We start from the raw sequence: 19779 nt of genomic DNA on the forward strand, positions 1-19779 counted from the left end.
TATAATGTAATGTTATAGTATATCTAGTCCAGTAGGGGTCAGTATATAATGTAATGTTATAGTATATCTAGTCCAGTAGGGGTCAGTATATAATGTAATGTTATAGTATATCTAGTCCAGTAGGGGTCAGTATATAATGTAATGTTATAGTATATCTAGTCCAGTAGGGGGCAGTATATAATGTAATGTTATAGTATATCTAGTCCAGTAGGGGTCAGTATATAATGTAATGTTATAGTATATCTAGTCCAGTAGGGGTCAGTATATAATGTAATGTTATAGTATATCTAGTCCAGTAGGGGTCAGTATATAATGTAATGTTATAGCATATCTAGCTCAGTAGAGGTCAGTAGGGGTCAGTAGGGGTCAGTATATAATGTAATGTTATAGTATATGTAGTCCAGTAGGGGTCAGTATATAATGTAATGTTATAGCATATCTAGTCCAGTAGGGGTCAGTATATAATGTAATGTTATAGTATATCTAGTCCAGTAGGGGTCAGTATATAATGTAATGTTATAGTATATCTAGTCCAGTAGGGGTCAGTATATAATGTAATGTTATAGTATATCTAGTCCAGTAGGGGTCAGTATATAATGTAATGTTATAGTATATCTAGTCCAGTAGGGGTCAGTATATAATGTAATGTTATAGTATATCTAGTCCAGTAGGGGTCAGTATATAATGTAATGTTATAGTATATCTAGTCCAGTAGGGGTCAGTATATAATGTAATGTTATAGTATATCTAGTCCAGTAGGGGTCAGTATATAATGTAATGTTATAGTATATCTAGTCCAGTAGGGGTCAGTAGGGGTCAGTATATAATGTAATGTTATAGTATATCTAGTCCAGTAGGGGTCAGTATATAATGTAATGTTATAGTATATCTAGTCCAGTAGGGGTCAGTATATAATGTAATGTTATAGTATATCTAGTCCAGTAGGGGTCAGTATATAATGTAATGTTATAGTATATCTAGTCCAGTAGGGGTCAGTATATAATGTAATGTTATAGTATATCTAGCCCAGTAGGGGTCAGTATATAATGTAATGTTATAGTATATCTAGTCCAGTAGGGGTCAGTATATAATGTAATGATATAGTATATCTAACCCAGTAGGGGTCAGTATATAATGTAATGTTATAGTATATCTAGTCCAGTAGGGGTCAGTATATAATGTAATGTTATAGTATATCTAGTCCAGTAGGGGTCAGTATATAATGTAATGTTATAGTATATCTAGTCCAGTAGGGGTCAGTAGGGGTTAGTATATAATGTAATGTTATAGTATATCTAGTCCAGTAGGGGTCAGTATGTAATGTAATGTTATAGTATATCTAGTCCAGTAGGGGTCAGTAGGGGTCAGTATATAATGTAATGTTATAGTATATCTAGTCCAGTAGTGGTCAGTATATAATGTAATGTTATAGTATATCTAGTCCAGTAGGGGTCAGTAGGGGTCAGTATATAATGTAATGTTATAGTATATCTAGTCCAGTAGGGGTCAGTATATAATGTAATGTTATAGTATATCTAGTCCAGTAGGGATCAGTAGGGGTCAGTATATAATGTAATGTTATAGTATATCTAGTCCAGTAGGGGTCAGTATATAATGTAATGTTATAGTATATCTAGTCCAGTAGGGGTCAGTATATAATGTAATGTTATAGTATATCTAGTCCAGTAGTGGTCAGTATATAATGTAATGTTATAGTATATCTAGTCCAGTAGTGGTCAGTATATAATGTAATGTTATAGTATATCTAGTCCAGTAGGGGTCAGTATATAATGTAATGTTATAGCATATCTAGCTCAGTAGAGGTCAGTAGGGGTCAGTAGGGGTCAGTAGGGGTCAGTATATAATGTAATGTTATAGTATATCTAGTCCAGTAGGGGTCAGTATATAATGTAATGTTATAGTATATCTAGCCCAGTAGGGGTCAGTATATAATGTAATGTTATAGTATATCTAGTCCAGTAGGGGTCAGTATATAATGTAATGTTATAGTATATCTAGTCCAGTAGGGGTCAGTATATAATGTAATGTTATAGTATATCTAGTCCAGTAGGGTCAGTATATACTGTAATGTTATAGTATATCTAGCCCAGTAGGGGTCAGTATATAATGTAATGTTATAGTATATCTAGTCCAGTAGGGGTCAGTAGGGGTCAGTACATAATGTAATGTTATAGTATATCTAGTCCAGTAGGGGTCAGTATATAATGTAATGTTATAGTATATCTAGTCCAGTAGGGGTCAGTATATAATGTAATGTTATAGTATATCTAGTCCAGTAGGGGTCAGTATATAATGTAATGTTATAGTATATCTAGTCCAGTAGGGGTCAGTAGGGGTCAGTATATAATGTAATGTTATAGTATATCTAACCCAGTAGGGGTCAGTATATAATGTAATGTTATAGTATATCTAGCCCAGTAGGGGTCAGTATATAATGTAATGTAATGTTATAGTATATCTAGTCCAGTAGGGGTCAGTATATAATGTAATGTTATAGTATATCTAGTCCAGTAGGGGGCAGTATATAATGTAATGTTATAGTATATCTAGTCCAGTAGGGGTCAGTATATAATGTAATGTTATAGTATATCTAGTCCAGTAGGGGGCAGTATATAATGTAATGTTATAGTATATCTAGTCCAGTAGGGGTCAGTAAATAATGTAATGTTATAGTATATCTAGTCCAGTAGGGGTCAGTAGGGGTCAGTATATAATGTAATGTTATAGTATATCTAGTCCAGTAGGGGGCAGTATATAATGTAATGTTATAGTATATCTAGTCCAGTAGGGGTCAGTAAATAATGTAATGTTATAGTATATCTAGTCCAGTAGGGGTCAGTAGGGGTCAGTATATAATGTAATGTTATAGTATATCTAGTCCAGTAGGGGGCAGTATATAATGTAATGTTATAGTATATCTAGCCCAGTAGGGGTCAGTATATAATGTAATGTTATAGTATATCTAGTCCAGTAGGGGGCAGTATATAATGTAATGTTATAGTATATCTAGTCCAGTAGGGGTCAGTAGTGGTCAGTATATAATGTAATGTTATAGTATATCTAGTCCAGTAGGGGTCAGTATATAATGTAATGCTATAGTATATCTAGTCCAGTAGGGGTCAGTATATAATGTAATGTTATAGTATATCTAGTCCAGTAGGGGTCAGTATATAATGTAATGTTATAGTATATCTAGTCCAGTAGGGGGCAGTATATAATGTAATGTTATAGTATATCTAGTCCAGTAGGGGGCAGTATATAATGTAATGTTATAGTATATCTAGTCCAGTAGGGGTCAGTATATAATGTAATGTTATAGTATATCTAGTCCAGTAGGGGGCAGTATATAATGTAATGTTATAGTATATCTAGCCCAGTAGGGGTCAGTATATAATGTAATGTTATAGTATATCTAGCCCAGTAGGGGTCAGTATATAATGTAATGTTATAGTATATCTAGACCAGTAGGACTCAATATATAATGTAATGTTATAGTATATCTAGCCCAGTAGGAGTCAATATATAATGTAATGTTATAGTATATCTAGTCCAGTAGGGGTCAGTATATAATGTAATGTTATAGTATATCTAGTCCAGTAGGGGTCAGTATATAATGTAATGTTATAGTATATCTAGTCCAGTAGGGGTCAGTATATAATGTAATGTTATAGTATATCTAGTCCAGTAGGGGTCAGTATATAATGTAATGTTATAGTATATCTAGTCCAGTAGGGGTCAGTATATAATGTAATGTTATAGTATATCTAGTCCAGTAGGGGTCAGTATATAATGTAATGTTATAGTATATCTAGTCCAGTAGGGGTCAGTAGGGGTCAGTATATAATGTAATGTTATAGTATATCTAGTCCAGTAGGGGTCAGTATATAATGTAATGTTATAGTATATCTAGTCCAGTAGGGGTCAGTATATAATGTAATGTTATAGTATATCTAGTCCAGTAGGGGTCAGTATATAATGTAATGTTATAGTATATCTAGTCCAGTAGGGGTCAGTAGGGGTCAGTATATAATGTAATGTTATAGTATATCTAGTCCAGTAGGGGGCAGTATATAATGTAATGTTATAGTATATCTAGTCCAGTAGGGGTCAGTATATAATGTAATGTTATAGTATATCTAGTCCAGTAGGGGTCAGTATATAATGTAATGTTATAGCATATCTAGTCCAGTAGGGGTCAGTATATAATGTAATGTTATAGTATATCTAGTCCAGTAGGGGTCAGTTTAAAATGTAATGTTATAGCATATCTAGTCCAGTAGGGGTCAGTATATAATGTAATGTTATAGTATATCTAGTCCAGTAGGGGTCAGTATATAATGTAATGTTATAGTATATCTAGTCCAGTAGGGGTCAGTATATAATGTAATGTTATAGTATATCTAGTCCAGTAGGGGTCAGTATATAATGTAATGTTATAGTATATCTAGTCCAGTAGGGGTCAGTATGTAATGTTATAGTATATCTAGCCCAGTAGGGGTCAGTATATAATGTAATGTTATACTATATCTAGTCCAGTAGGGGTCAGTATATAATGTAATGTTATAGTATATCTAGTCCAGTAGGGGTCAGTATATAATGTACTGTTATAGTATATCTAGTCCAGTAGGGGTCAGTATATAATGTAATGTTATAGTATATCTAGTCCAGTAGGGGTCAGTAGGGGTCAGTATATAATGTAATGTTATAGTATATCTAGTCCAGTAGGGGTCAGTATATAATGTAATGTTATAGTATATCTAGTCCAGTAGGGGGCAGTATATAATGTAATGTTATAGTATATCTAGTCCAGTAGGGGGCAGTATATAATGTAATGTTATAGTATATCTAGTCCAGTAGGGGTCAGTATATAATGTAATGTTATAGTATATCTAGTCCAGTAGGGGGCAGTATATAATGTAATGTTATAGTATATCTAGCCCAGTAGGGGTCAGTATATAATGTAATGTTATAGTATATCTAGCCCAGTAGGGGTCAGTATATAATGTAATGTTATAGTATATCTAGACCAGTAGGACTCAATATATAATGTAATGTTATAGTATATCTAGCCCAGTAGGAGTCAATATATAATGTAATGTTATAGTATATCTAGTCCAGTAGGGGTCAGTATATAATGTAATGTTATAGTATATCTAGTCCAGTAGGGGTCAGTATATAATGTAATGTTATAGTATATCTAGTCCAGTAGGGGTCAGTATATAATGTAATGTTATAGTATATCTAGTCCAGTAGGGGTCAGTATATAATGTAATGTTATAGTATATCTAGTCCAGTAGGGGTCAGTATATAATGTAATGTTATAGTATATCTAGTCCAGTAGGGGTCAGTATATAATGTAATGTTATAGTATATCTAGTCCAGTAGGGGTCAGTAGGGGTCAGTATATAATGTAATGTTATAGTATATCTAGTCCAGTAGGGGTCAGTATATAATGTAATGTTATAGTATATCTAGTCCAGTAGGGGTCAGTATATAATGTAATGTTATAGTATATCTAGTCCAGTAGGGGTCAGTATATAATGTAATGTTATAGTATATCTAGTCCAGTAGGGGTCAGTAGGGGTCAGTATATAATGTAATGTTATAGTATATCTAGTCCAGTAGGGGGCAGTATATAATGTAATGTTATAGTATATCTAGTCCAGTAGGGGTCAGTATATAATGTAATGTTATAGTATATCTAGTCCAGTAGGGGTCAGTATATAATGTAATGTTATAGTATATCTAGTCCAGTAGGGGTCAGTATATAATGTAATGTTATAGTATATCTAGTCCAGTAGGGGTCAGTTTAAAATGTAATGTTATAGCATATCTAGTCCAGTAGGGGTCAGTATATAATGTAATGTTATAGTATATCTAGTCCAGTAGGGGTCAGTATATAATGTAATGTTATAGTATATCTAGTCCAGTAGGGGTCAGTATATAATGTAATGTTATAGTATATCTAGTCCAGTAGGGGTCAGTATATAATGTAATGTTATAGTATATCTAGTCCAGTAGGGGTCAGTATGTAATGTTATAGTATATCTAGCCCAGTAGGGGTCAGTATATAATGTAATGTTATACTATATCTAGTCCAGTAGGGGTCAGTATATAATGTAATGTTATAGTATATCTAGTCCAGTAGGGGTCAGTATATAATGTAATGTTATAGTATATCTAGTCCAGTAGGGGTCAGTATATAATGTAATGTTATAGTATATCTAGTCCAGTAGGGGTCAGTAGGGGTCAGTATATAATGTAATGTTATAGTATATCTAGCCCAGTAGGGGTCAGTATATAATGTAATGTTATAGTATATCTAGTCCAGTAGGGGTCAGTATATAATGTAATGTTATAGTATATCTAGTCCAGTAGGGGTCAGTATATAATGTAATGTTATAGTATACCTAGTCCAGTAGTGGTCAGTATATAATGTAATGTTATAGTATATCCAGTCCAGTAGGGGTCAGTATCTAATGTAATGTTATAGCATATCTAGTCCAGTAGGGGTCAGTATGTAATGTTATAGTATATCTAGCCAAGTAGGAGTCAGTAGGGGTCAGTATATAATGTAATGTTATAGTATATCTAGTCCAGTAGGGGTCAGTAGGGGTCAGTATATAATGTAATGTTATAGTATATCTAGTCCAGTAGGGGTCAGTATATATTGTAATGTTATAGTATATCTAGTCCAGTAGGGGTCAGTATATAATGTAATGTTATAGTATATCTAGTCCAGTAGAGGTCAGTAGGGGTCAGGATATAATGTAATGTTATAGTATATCTAGTCCAGTAGGGGTCAGTATATAATGTAATGTTATAGTATATCTAGTCCAGTAGGAGTCAATATATAATGTAATGTTATAGTATATCTAGCCCAGTAGGGGTCAGTATATAATGTAATGTTATAGTATATCTAGCCCAGTAGGGGTCAGTATATAATGTAATGCTATAGTATATCTAGTCCAGTAGGGGTCAGTATATAATGTAATGTTATAGTATATCTAGTCCAGTAGGGGTCAGTATATAATGTAATGTTATAGTATATCTAGTCCAGTAGGGGTCAGTATATAATGTAATGTTATAGTATATCTAGTCCAGTAGGGGTCAGTATATAATGTAATGTTATAGTATATCTAGTCCAGTAGGGGTCAGTATATAATGTAATGTTATAGTATATCTAGTCCAGTAGGGGTCAGTATATAATGTAATGTTATAGTATATCTAGTCCAGTAGGGGTCAGTATATAATGTAATGTTATAGTATATCTAGTCCAGTAGGGGTCAGTAGGGGTCAGTATATAATGTAATGTTATAGTATATCTAGTCCAGTAGGGGTCAGTATATAATGTAATGTTATAGTATATCTAGTCCAGTAGGGGTCAGTATATAATGTAATGTTATAGTATATCTAGTCCAGTAGGGGTCAGTATATAATGTAATGTTATAGTATATCTAGTCCAGTAGGGGTCAGTAGGGGTCAGTATATAATGTAATGTTATAGTATATCTAGTCCAGTAGGGGTCAGTATATAATGTAATGTTATAGTATATCTAGTCCAGTAGGGGTCAGTATATAATGTAATGTTATAGTATATCTAGTCCAGTAGGGGTCAGTATATAATGTAATGTTATAGTATATCTAGTCCAGTAGGGGTCAGTATATAATGTAATGTTATAGTATATCTAGTCCAGTAGGGGTCAGTTTAAAATGTAATGTTATAGTATATCTAGTCCAGTAGGGGTCAGTATATAATGTAATGTTATAGTATATCTAGTCCAGTAGGGGTCAGTATATAATGTAATGTTATAGTATATCTAGTCCAGTAGGGGTCAGTATATAATGTAATGTTATAGTATATCTAGTCCAGTAGGGGTCAGTATATAATGTAATGTTATAGTATATCTAGTCCAGTAGGGGTCAGTATGTAATGTTATAGTATATCTAGCCCAGTAGGGGTCAGTATATAATGTAATGTTATAGTATATCTAGTCCAGTAGGGGTCAGTATATAATGTAATGTTATAGTATATCTAGTCCAGTAGGGGTCAGTATATAATGTAATGTTATAGTATATCTAGTCCAGTAGGGGTCAGTATATAATGTAATGTTATAGTATATCTAGTCCAGTAGGGGTCAGTAGGGGTCAGTATATAATGTAATGTTATAGTATATCTAGCCCAGTAGGGGTCAGTATATAATGTAATGTTATAGTATATCTAGTCCAGTAGGGGTCAGTATATAATGTAATGTTATAGTATATCTAGTCCAGTAGGGGTCAGTATATAATGTAATGTTATAGTATATCTAGCCCAGTAGGGGTCAGTATATAATGTAATGTTATAGTATATCTAGCCCAGTAGGGGTCAGTATATAATGTAATGTTATAGTATATCTAGTCCAGTAGGGGTCAGTATATAATGTAATGTTATAGTATATCTAGTCCAGTAGGGGTCAGTATATAATGTAATGTTATAGTATATCTAGTCCAGTAGGGGTCAGTATATAATGTAATGTTATAGTATATCTAGTCCAGTAGGGGTCAGTATATAATGTAATGTTATAGTATATCTAGTCCAGTAGGGGTCAGTATATAATGTAATGTTATAGTATATCTAGTCCAGTAGGGGTCAGTATATAATGTAATGTTATAGTATATCTAGTCCAGTAGGGGTCAGTATATAATGTAATGTTATAGTATATCTAGTCCAGTAGGGGTCAGTAGGGGTCAGTATATAATGTAATGTTATAGTATATCTAGTCCAGTAGGGGTCAGTATATAATGTAATGTTATAGTATATCTAGTCCAGTAGGGGTCAGTATATAATGTAATGTTATAGTATATCTAGTCCAGTAGGGGTCAGTATATAATGTAATGTTATAGTATATCTAGTCCAGTAGGGGTCAGTAGGGGTCAGTATATAATGTAATGTTATAGTATATCTAGTCCAGTAGGGGTCAGTATATAATGTAATGTTATAGTATATCTAGTCCAGTAGGGGTCAGTATATAATGTAATGTTATAGTATATCTAGTCCAGTAGGGGTCAGTATATAATGTAATGTTATAGTATATCTAGTCCAGTAGGGGTCAGTATATAATGTAATGTTATAGTATATCTAGTCCAGTAGGGGTCAGTATATAATGTAATGTTATAGTATATCTAGTCCAGTAGGGGTCAGTATATAATGTAATGTTATAGTATATCTAGTCCAGTAGGGGTCAGTATATAATGTAATGTTATAGTATATCTAGTCCAGTAGGGGTCAGTATATAATGTAATGTTATAGTATATCTAGTCCAGTAGGGGTCAGTATATAATGTAATGTTATAGTATATCTAGTCCAGTAGGGGTCAGTATATAATGTAATGTTATAGTATATCTAGCCCAGTAGGGGTCAGTATATAATGTAATGTTATAGTATATCTAGTCCAGTAGGGGTCAGTATATAATGTAATGTTATAGTATATCTAGTCCAGTAGGGGTCAGTATATAATGTAATGTTATAGTATATCTAGTCCAGTAGGGGTCAGTATATAATGTAATGTTATAGTATATCTAGTCCAGTAGGGTCAGTAGGGGTCAGTATATAATGTAATGTTATAGTATATCTAGCCCAGTAGGGGTCAGTATATAATGTAATGTTATAGTATATCTAGTCCAGTAGGGGTCAGTATATAATGTAATGTTATAGTATATCTAGTCCAGTAGGGGTCAGTATATAATGTAATGTTATAGTATATCTAGTCCAGTAGGGGTCAGTATATAATGTAATGTTATAGTATATCTAGTCCAGTAGGGGTCAGTATATAATGTAATGTTATAGCATATCTAGTCCAGTAGGGGTCAGTATGTAATGTTATAGTATATCTAGCCAAGTAGGAGTCAGTAGGGGTCAGTATATAATGTAATGTTATAGTATATCTAGTCCAGTAGGGGTCAGTAGGGGTCAGTATATAATGTAATGTTATAGTATATCTAGTCCAGTAGGGGTCAGTATATAATGTAATGTTATAGTATATCTAGTCCAGTAGGGGTCAGTATATAATGTAATGTTATAGTATATCTAGTCCAGTAGAGGTCAGTAGGGGTCAGGATATAATGTAATGTTATAGTATATCTAGTCCAGTAGGGGTCAGTATATAATGTAATGTTATAGTATATCTAGTCCAGTAGGGGTCAGTATATAATGTAATGTTATAGTATATCTAGCCCAGTAGGGGTCAGTATATAATGTAATGTTATAGTATATCTAGCCCAGTAGGGGTCAGTATATAATGTAATGTTATAGTATATCTAGTCCAGTAGGGGTCAGTATATAATGTAATGTTATAGTATATCTAGTCCAGTAGGGGTCAGTATATAATGTAATGTTATAGTATATCTAGTCCAGTAGGGGTCAGTATATAATGTAATGTTATAGTATATCTAGTCCAGTAGGGGTCAGTATATAATGTAATGTTATAGTATATCTAGTCCAGTAGGGGTCAGTATATAATGTAATGTTATAGTATATCTAGTCCAGTAGGGGTCAGTATATAATGTAATGTTATAGTATATCTAGTCCAGTAGGGGTCAGTATATAATGTAATGTTATAGTATATCTAGTCCAGTAGGGGTCAGTATATAATGTAATGTTATAGTATATCTAGTCCAGTAGGGGTCAGTATATAATGTAATGTTATAGTATATCTAGTCCAGTAGGGGTCAGTATATAATGTAATGTTATAGTATATCTAGCCCAGTAGGGGTCAGTATATAATGTAATGTTATAGTATATCTAGTCCAGTAGGGGTCAGTATATAATGTAATGTTATAGTATATCTAACCCAGTAGGGGTCAGTATATAATGTAATGTTATAGTATATCTAGTCCAGTAGGGGTCAGTATATAATGTAATGTTATAGTATATCTAGTCCAGTAGGGGTCAGTATATAATGTAATGTTATAGTATATCTAGTCCAGTAGGGGTCAGTATATAATGTAATGTTATAGTATATCTAGCCCAGTAGGGGTCAGTATATAATGTAATGTTATAGTATATCTAGCCCAGTAGGGGTCAGTATATAATGTAATGTTATAGTATATCTAGTCCAGTAGGGTCAGTAGGGGTCAGTATATAATGTAATGTTATAGTATATCTAGTCCAGTAGGGGTCAGTAGGGGTCAGTATATAATGTAATGTTATAGTATATCTAGTCCAGTAGGGGTCAGTATATAATGTAATGTTATAGTATATCTAGTCCAGTAGGGGTCAGTCAGTATATAATGTAATGTTATAGTATATCTAGCCCAGTAGGGGTCAGTATATAATGTAATGTTATAGTATATCTAGTCCAGTAGGGGTCAGTATATAATGTAATGTTATAGTATATCTAGTCCAGTAGGGGTCAGTATATAATGTAATGTTATAGTATATCTAGTCCAGTAGGGGTCAGTATATAATGTAATGTTATAGTATATCTAGTCCAGTAGGGGTCAGTAGGGGTCAGTATATAATGTAATGTTATAGTATATCTAGTCCAGTAGGGGTCAGTAGGGTCATAATGTAATGTTATAGTATTTCTAACCCAGTAGGGGTCAGTAGGGGTCAGTATATAATGTAATGTTATAGTATTTCTAACCCAGTAGAGGTCAGTAGGGGTCAGTATATAATGTAATGTTATAGTATATCTAGTCCAGTAGGGGTCAGTATATAATGTAATGTTATAGTATTTCTAACCCAGTAGGGGTCAGTAGGGGTCAGTATATAATGTAATGTTATAGTATATCTAGTCCAGTAGGGGTCAGTATATAATGTAATGTTATAGTATATCTAGTCCAGTAGGGGTCAGTATATAATGTAATGTTATAGTATATCTAGTCCAGTAGGGGTCAGTATATAATGTAATGTTATAGTATATCTAGTCCAGTAGGGGTCAGTATATAATGTAATGTTATAGTATATCTAGTCCAGTAGGGGTCAGTATATAATGTAATGTTATAGTATATCTAGTCCAGTAGGGGTCAGTATATAATGTAATGTTATAGTATATCTAGTCCAGTAGGGGTCAGTATATAATGTAATGTTATAGTATATCTAGTCCAGTAGGGGTCAGTATATAATGTAATGTTATAGTATATCTAGTCCAGTAGGGGTCAGTATATAATGTAATGTTATAGTATATCTAGTCCAGTAGGGGTCAGTATATAATGTAATGTTATAGTATATCTAGTCCAGTAGGGGTCAGTATATAATGTAATGTTATAGTATATCTAGTCCAGTAGGGGTCAGTATATAATGTAATGTTATAGTATATCTAGTCCAGTAGGGGTCAGTATATAATGTAATGTTATAGTATATCTAGTCCAGTAGGGGTCAGTATATAATGTAATGTTATAGTATATCTAGTCCAGTAGGGGTCAGTATATAATGTAATGTTATAGTATATCTAGTCCAGTAGGGGTCAGTATATAATGTAATGTTATAGTATATCTAGTCCAGTAGGGGTCAGTATATAATGTAATGTTATAGTATATCTAGTCCAGTAGGGGTCAGTATATAATGTAATGTTATAGTATATCTAGTCCAGTAGGGGTCAGTATATAATGTAATGTTATAGTATATCTAGTCCAGTAGGGGTCAGTATATAATGTAATGTTATAGTATATCTAGTCCAGTAGGGGTCAGTATATAATGTAATGTTATAGTATATCTAGTCCAGTAGGGGTCAGTATATAATGTAATGTTATAGTATATCTAGTCCAGTAGGGGTCAGTATATAATGTAATGTTATAGTATATCTAGTCCAGTAGGGGTCAGTATATAATGTAATGTTATAGTATATCTAGTCCAGTAGGGGTCAGTATATAATGTAATGTTATAGTATATCTAGTCCAGTAGGGGTCAGTATATAATGTAATGTTATAGTATATCTAGTCCAGTAGGGGTCAGTATATAATGTAATGTTATAGTATATCTAGCCCAGTAGGGGTCAGTATATAATGTAATGTTATAGTATATCTAGCCCAGTAGGGGTCAGTATATAATGTAATGTTATAGTATATCTAGTCCAGTAGGGGTCAGTATATAATGTAATGTTATAGTATATCTAGTCCAGTAGGGGTCAGTATGTAATGTTATAGTATATCTAGCCAAGTAGGGTCAGTAGGGGTCAGTATATAATGTAATGTTATAGCATATCTAGTCCAGTAGGGGTCAGTATATAATGTAATGTTATGGTATATCTAGTCCAGTAGGGGTCAGTATATAATGTAATGTTATAGTATATCTAGTCCAGTAGGGGTCAGTATATAATGTAATGTTATAGTATATCTAGCCCAGTAGGGGTCAGTATATAATGTAATGTTATAGTATATCTAGTCCAGTAGGGGTCAGTATATAATGTAATGTTATAGTATATCTAGTCCAGTAGGGGTCAGTATATAATGTAATGTTATAGTATATCTAGTCCAGTAGGGGTCAGTATATAATGTAATGTTATAGTATATCTAGTCCAGTAGGGGTCAGTAGGGGTCAGTATATAATGTAATGTTATAGTATATCTAGTCCAGTAGGGGTCAGTATATAATGTAATGTTATAGTATATCTAGTCCAGTAGGGGTCAGTATATAATGTAATGTTATAGTATATCTAACCCAGTAGGGGTCAGTATATAATGTAATGTTATAGTATATCTAGCCCAGTAGGGGTCAGTATATAATGTAATGTAATGTTATAGTATATCTAGTCCAGTAGGGGTCAGTATATAATGTAATGTTATAGTATATCTAGTCCAGTAGGGGTCAGTATATAATGTAATGTTATAGTATATCTAGTCCAGTAGGGGTCAGTATATAATGTAATGTTATAGTATATCTAGCCCAGTAGGGGTCAGTATATAATGTAATGTTATAGTATATCTAGTCCAGTAGGGGTCAGTATATAATGTAATGTTATAGTATATCTAGTCCAGTAGGGGTCAGTATATAATGTAATGTTATAGTATATCTAGTCCAGTAGGGGTCAGTATATAATGTAATGTTATAGTATATCTAGTCCAGTAGGGGTCAGTATATAATGTAATGTTATAGTATATCTAGCCCAGTAGGGGTCAGTATATAATGTAATGTTATAGTATATCTAGTCCAGTAGGGGTCAGTATATAATGTAATGTTATAGTATATCTAGTCCAGTAGGGGTCAGTATATAATGTAATGTTATAGTATATCTAGCCCAGTAGGGGTCAGTATATAATGTAATGTTATAGTATATCTAGCCCAGTAGGGGTCAGTATATAATGTAATGTAATGTTATAGTATATCTAGTCCAGTAGGGGTCAGTATATAATGTAATGTTATAGTATATCTAGTCCAGTAGGGGTCAGTATATAATGTAATGTTATAGTATATCTAGCCCAGTAGGGGTCAGTATATAATGTAATGTTATAGTATATCTAGTCCAGTAGGGGTCAGTATATAATGTAATGTTATAGTATATCTAGTCCAGTAGGGGTCAGTATATAATGTAATGTTATAGTATATCTAGTCCAGTAGGGGTCAGTATATAATGTAATGTTATAGTATATCTAGTCCAGTAGGGGTCAGTAGGGGTCAGTATATAATGTAATGTTATAGTATATCTAGTCCAGTAGGGGTCAGTATATAATGTAATGTTATAGTATATCTAGTCCAGTAGGGGTCAGTAGGGTCAGTATATAATGTAATGTTATAGTATATCTAGCCCAGTAGGGGTCAGTATATAATGTAATGTTATAGTATATCTAGCCCAGTAGGGGTCAGTATATATGTAATGTAATGTTATAGTATATCTAGTCCAGTAGGGGTCAGTATATAATGTAATGTTATAGTATATCTAGTCCAGTAGGGGTCAGTATATAATGTAATGTTATAGTATATCTAGTCCAGTAGGGGTCAGTATATAATGTAATGTTATAGTATATCTAGTCCAGTAGGGGTCAGTATATAATGTAATGTTATAGTATATCTAGTCCAGTAGGGGTCAGTATATAATGTAATGTTATAGTATATCTAGTCCAGTAGGGGTCAGTATATAATGTAATGTTATAGTATATCTAGTCCAGTAGGGGTCAGTATATAATGTAATGTTATAGTATATCTAGTCCAGTAGGGGTCAGTATATAATGTAATGTTATAGTATATCTAGTCCAGTAGGGGTCAGTATATAATGTAATGTTATAGTATATCTAGTCCAGTAGGGGTCAGTATATAATGTAATGTTATAGTATATCTAGTCCAGTAGGGGTCAGTATATAATGTAATGTTATAGTATATCTAGCCCAGTAGGGGTCAGTATATAATGTAATGTTATAGTATATCTAGCCCAGTAGGGGTCAGTATATATTAATGTAATGTTATAGTATATCTAGTCCAGTAGGGGTCAGTATATAATGTAATGTTATAGTATATCTAGTCCAGTAGGGGTCAGTATATAATGTAATGTTATAGTATATCTAGTCCAGTAGGGGTCAGTATATAATGTAATGTTATAGTATATCTAGCCCAGTAGGGGTCAGTATATAATGTAATGTTATAGTATATCTAGTCCAGTAGGGGTCAGTATATAATGTAATGTTATAGTATATCTAGTCCAGTAGGGGTCAGTATATAATGTAATGTTATAGTATATCTAGTCCAGTAGGGGTCAGTATATAATGTAATGTTATAGTATATCTAGTCCAGTAGGGGTCAGTATATAATGTAATGTTATAGTATATCTAGTCCAGTAGGGGTCAGTATATAATGTAATGTTATAGTATATCTAGCCCAGTAGGGGTCAGTATATAATGTAATGTTATAGTATATCTAGCCCAGTAGGGGTCAGTATATAATGTAATGTTATAGTATATCTAGCCCAGTAGGGGTCAGTATATAATGTAATGTTATAGTATATCTAGTCCAGTAGGGGTCAGTATATATTAATGTAATGTTATAGTATATCTAGTCCAGTAGGGGTCAGTATATAATGTAATGTTATAGTATATCTAGTCCAGTAGGGGTCAGTATATAATGTAATGTTATAGTATATCTAGTCCAGTAGGGGTCAGTATATAATGTAATGTTATAGTATATCTAGCCCAGTAGGGGTCAGTATATAATGTAATGTTATAGTATATCTAGTCCAGTAGGGGTCAGTATATAATGTAATGTTATAGTATATCTAGTCCAGTAGGGGTCAGTATATAATGTAATGTTATAGTATATCTAGTCCAGTAGGGGTCAGTATATAATGTAATGTTATAGTATATCTAGTCCAGTAGGGTCAGTAGGGGTCAGTATATAATGTAATGTTATAGTATATCTAGTCCAGTAGGGGTCAGTATATAATGTAATGTTATAGTATATCTAGTCCAGTAGGGGTCAGGGGTCAGTATATAATGTAATGTTATAGTATATCTAGCCCAGTAGGGGTCAGTATATAATGTAATGTTATAGTATATCTAGCCCAGTAGGGGTCAGTATATAATGTAATGTTATAGTATATCTAGTCCAGTAGGGGTCAGTATATAATGTAATGTTATAGTATATCTAGTCCAGTAGGGGTCAGTATATAATGTAATGTTATAGTATATCTAGTCCAGTAGGGGTCAGTATATAATGTAATGTTATAGTATATCTAGCCCAGTAGGGGTCAGTATATAATGTAATGTTATAGTATATCTAGTCCAGTAGGGGTCAGTATATAATGTAATGTTATAGTATATCTAGTCCAGTAGGGGTCAGTATATAATGTAATGTTATAGTATATCTAGTCCAGTAGGGGTCAGTATATAATGTAATGTTATAGTATATCTAGTCCAGTAGGGGTCAGTATATAATGTAATGTTATAGTATATCTAGCCCAGTAGGGGTCAGTATATAATGTAATGTTATAGTATATCTAGTCCAGTAGGGGTCAGTATATAATGTAATGTTATAGTATATCTAGTCCAGTAGGGGTCAGTATATAATGTAATGTTATAGTATATCTAGCCCAGTAGGGGTCAGTATATAATGTAATGTTATAGTATATCTAGTCCAGTAGGGGTCAGTATATAATGTAATGTTATAGTATATCTAGTCCAGTAGGGGTCAGTATATAATGTAATGTTATAGTATATCTAGTCCAGTAGGGGTCAGTATATAATGTAATGTTATAGTATATCTAGTCCAGTAGGGGTCAGTATATAATGTAATGTTATAGTATATCTAGCCCAGTAGGGGTCAGTATATAATGTAATGTTATAGTATATCTAGTCCAGTAGGGGTCAGTATATAATGTAATGTTATAGTATATCTAGTCCAGTAGGGGTCAGTATATAATGTAATGTTATAGTATATCTAGTCCAGTAGGGGTCAGTATATAATGTAATGTTATAGTATATCTAGTCCAGTAGGGGTCAGTATATAATGTAATGTTATAGTATATCTAGTCCAGTAGGGGTCAGTATATAATGTAATGTTATAGTATATCTAGTCCAGTAGGGGTCAGTATATAATGTAATGTTATAGTATATCTAGTCCAGTAGGGGTCAGTATATAATGTAATGTTATAGTATATCTAGTCCAGTAGGGGTCAGTATATAATGTAATGTTATAGTATATCTAGTCCAGTAGGGGTCAGTATATAATGTAATGTTATAGTATATCTAGTCCAGTAGGGGTCAGTATATAATGTAATGTTATAGTATATCTAGTCCAGTAGGGGTCAGTATATAATGTAATGTTATAGTATATCTAGTCCAGTAGGGGTCAGTATATAATGTAATGTTATAGTATATCTAGTCCAGTAGGGGTCAGTATATAATGTAATGTTATAGTATATCTAGTCCAGTAGGGGTCAGTATATAATGTAATGTTATAGTATATCTAGTCCAGTAGGGGTCAGTATATAATGTAATGTTATAGTATATCTAGCCCAGTAGGGGTCAGTATATAATGTAATGTTATAGTATATCTAGTCCAGTAGGGGTCAGTATATAATGTAATGTTATAGTATATCTAGTCCAGTAGGGGTCAGTATATAATGTAATGTTATAGTATATCTAGTCCAGTAGGGGTCAGTATATAATGTAATGTTATAGTATATCTAGTCCAGTAGGGGTCAGTATATAATGTAATGTTATAGTATATCTAGTCCAGTAGGGGTCAGTATATAATGTAATGTTATAGTATATCTAGTCCAGTAGGGGTCAGTATATAATGTAATGTTATAGTATATCTAGTCCAGTAGGGGTCAGTATATAATGTAATGTTATAGTATATCTAGTCCAGTAGGGGTCAGTATATAATGTAATGTTATAGTATATCTAGTCCAGTAGGGGTCAGTATATAATGTAATGTTATAGTATATCTAGTCCAGTAGGGGTCAGTATATAATGTAATGTTATAGTATATCTAGTCCAGTAGGGGTCAGTATATAATGTAATGTTATAGTATATCTAGTCCAGTAGGGGTCAGTATGTAATGTTATAGTATATCTAGCCCAGTAGGGGTCAGTATATAATGTAATGTTATAGTATATCTAGTCCAGTAGGGGTCAGTATATAATGTAATGTTATAGTATATCTAGTCCAGTAGGGGTCAGTATATAATGTAATGTTATAGTATATCTAGTCCAGTAGGGGTCAGTATATAATGTAATGTTATAGTATATCTAGTCCAGTAGGGGTCAGTAGGGGTCAGTATATAATGTAATGTTATAGTATATCTAGTCCAGTAGGGGTCAGTATATAATGTAATGTTATAGTATATCTAGTCCAGTAGGGGTCAGTATATAATGTAATGTTATAGTATATCTAGCCCAGTAGGGGTCAGTATATAATGTAATGTTATAGTATATCTAGCCCAGTAGGGGTCAGTATATAATGTAATGTTATAGTATATCTAGTCCAGTAGGGGTCAGTATATAATGTAATGTTATAGTATATCTAGTCCAGTAGGGGTCAGTATATAATGTAATGTTATAGTATATCTAGTCCAGTAGGGGTCAGTATATAATGTAATGTTATAGTATATCTAGCCCAGTAGGGGTCAGTATATAATGTAATGTTATAGTATATCTAGTCCAGTAGGGGTCAGTATATAATGTAATGTTATAGTATATCTAGTCCAGTAGGGGTCAGTATATAATGTAATGTTATAGTATATCTAGTCCAGTAGGGGTCAGTATATAATGTAATGTTATAGTATATCTAGTCCAGTAGGGGTCAGTATATAATGTAATGTTATAGTATATCTAGTCCAGTAGGGGTCAGTATATAATGTAATGTTATAGTATATCTAGTCCAGTAGGGGTCAGTATATAATGTAATGTTATAGTATATCTAGTCCAGTAGGGGTCAGTATATAATGTAATGTTATAGTATATCTAGCCCAGTAGGGGTCAGTATATAATGTAATGTTATAGTATATCTAGCCCAGTAGGGGTCAGTATATAATGTAATGTTATAGTATATCTAGTCCAGTAGGGGTCAGTATATAATGTAATGTTATAGTATATCTAGTCCAGTAGGGGTCAGTATATAATGTAATGTTATAGTATATCTAGTCCAGTAGGGGTCAGTATATAATGTAATGTTATAGTATATCTAGCCCAGTAGGGGTCAGTATATAATGTAATGTTATAGTATATCTAGTCCAGTAGGGGTCAGTATATAATGTAATGTTATAGTATATCTAGTCCAGTAGGGGTCAGTATATAATGTAATGTTATAGTATATCTAGTCCAGTAGGGGTCAGTATATAATGTAATGTT

The 19779-nt window shown here is 32.9% G+C and overlaps 1 protein-coding gene across 44 annotated transcripts in view; it reads right to left on the reverse strand.

Moving 5' to 3' along the window:
- LOC129843353 (islet cell autoantigen 1-like protein) overlaps positions 1-19779 on the reverse strand; it is a 112378-nt gene that overhangs the window by 25122 nt on the left and 67477 nt on the right. The window lies entirely within an intron of this gene.

Source organism: Salvelinus fontinalis, unplaced genomic scaffold (genome assembly GCF_029448725.1).
Source record: "Salvelinus fontinalis isolate EN_2023a unplaced genomic scaffold, ASM2944872v1 scaffold_0124, whole genome shotgun sequence".
Taxonomy (NCBI): domain Eukaryota; kingdom Metazoa; phylum Chordata; class Actinopteri; order Salmoniformes; family Salmonidae; genus Salvelinus; species Salvelinus fontinalis.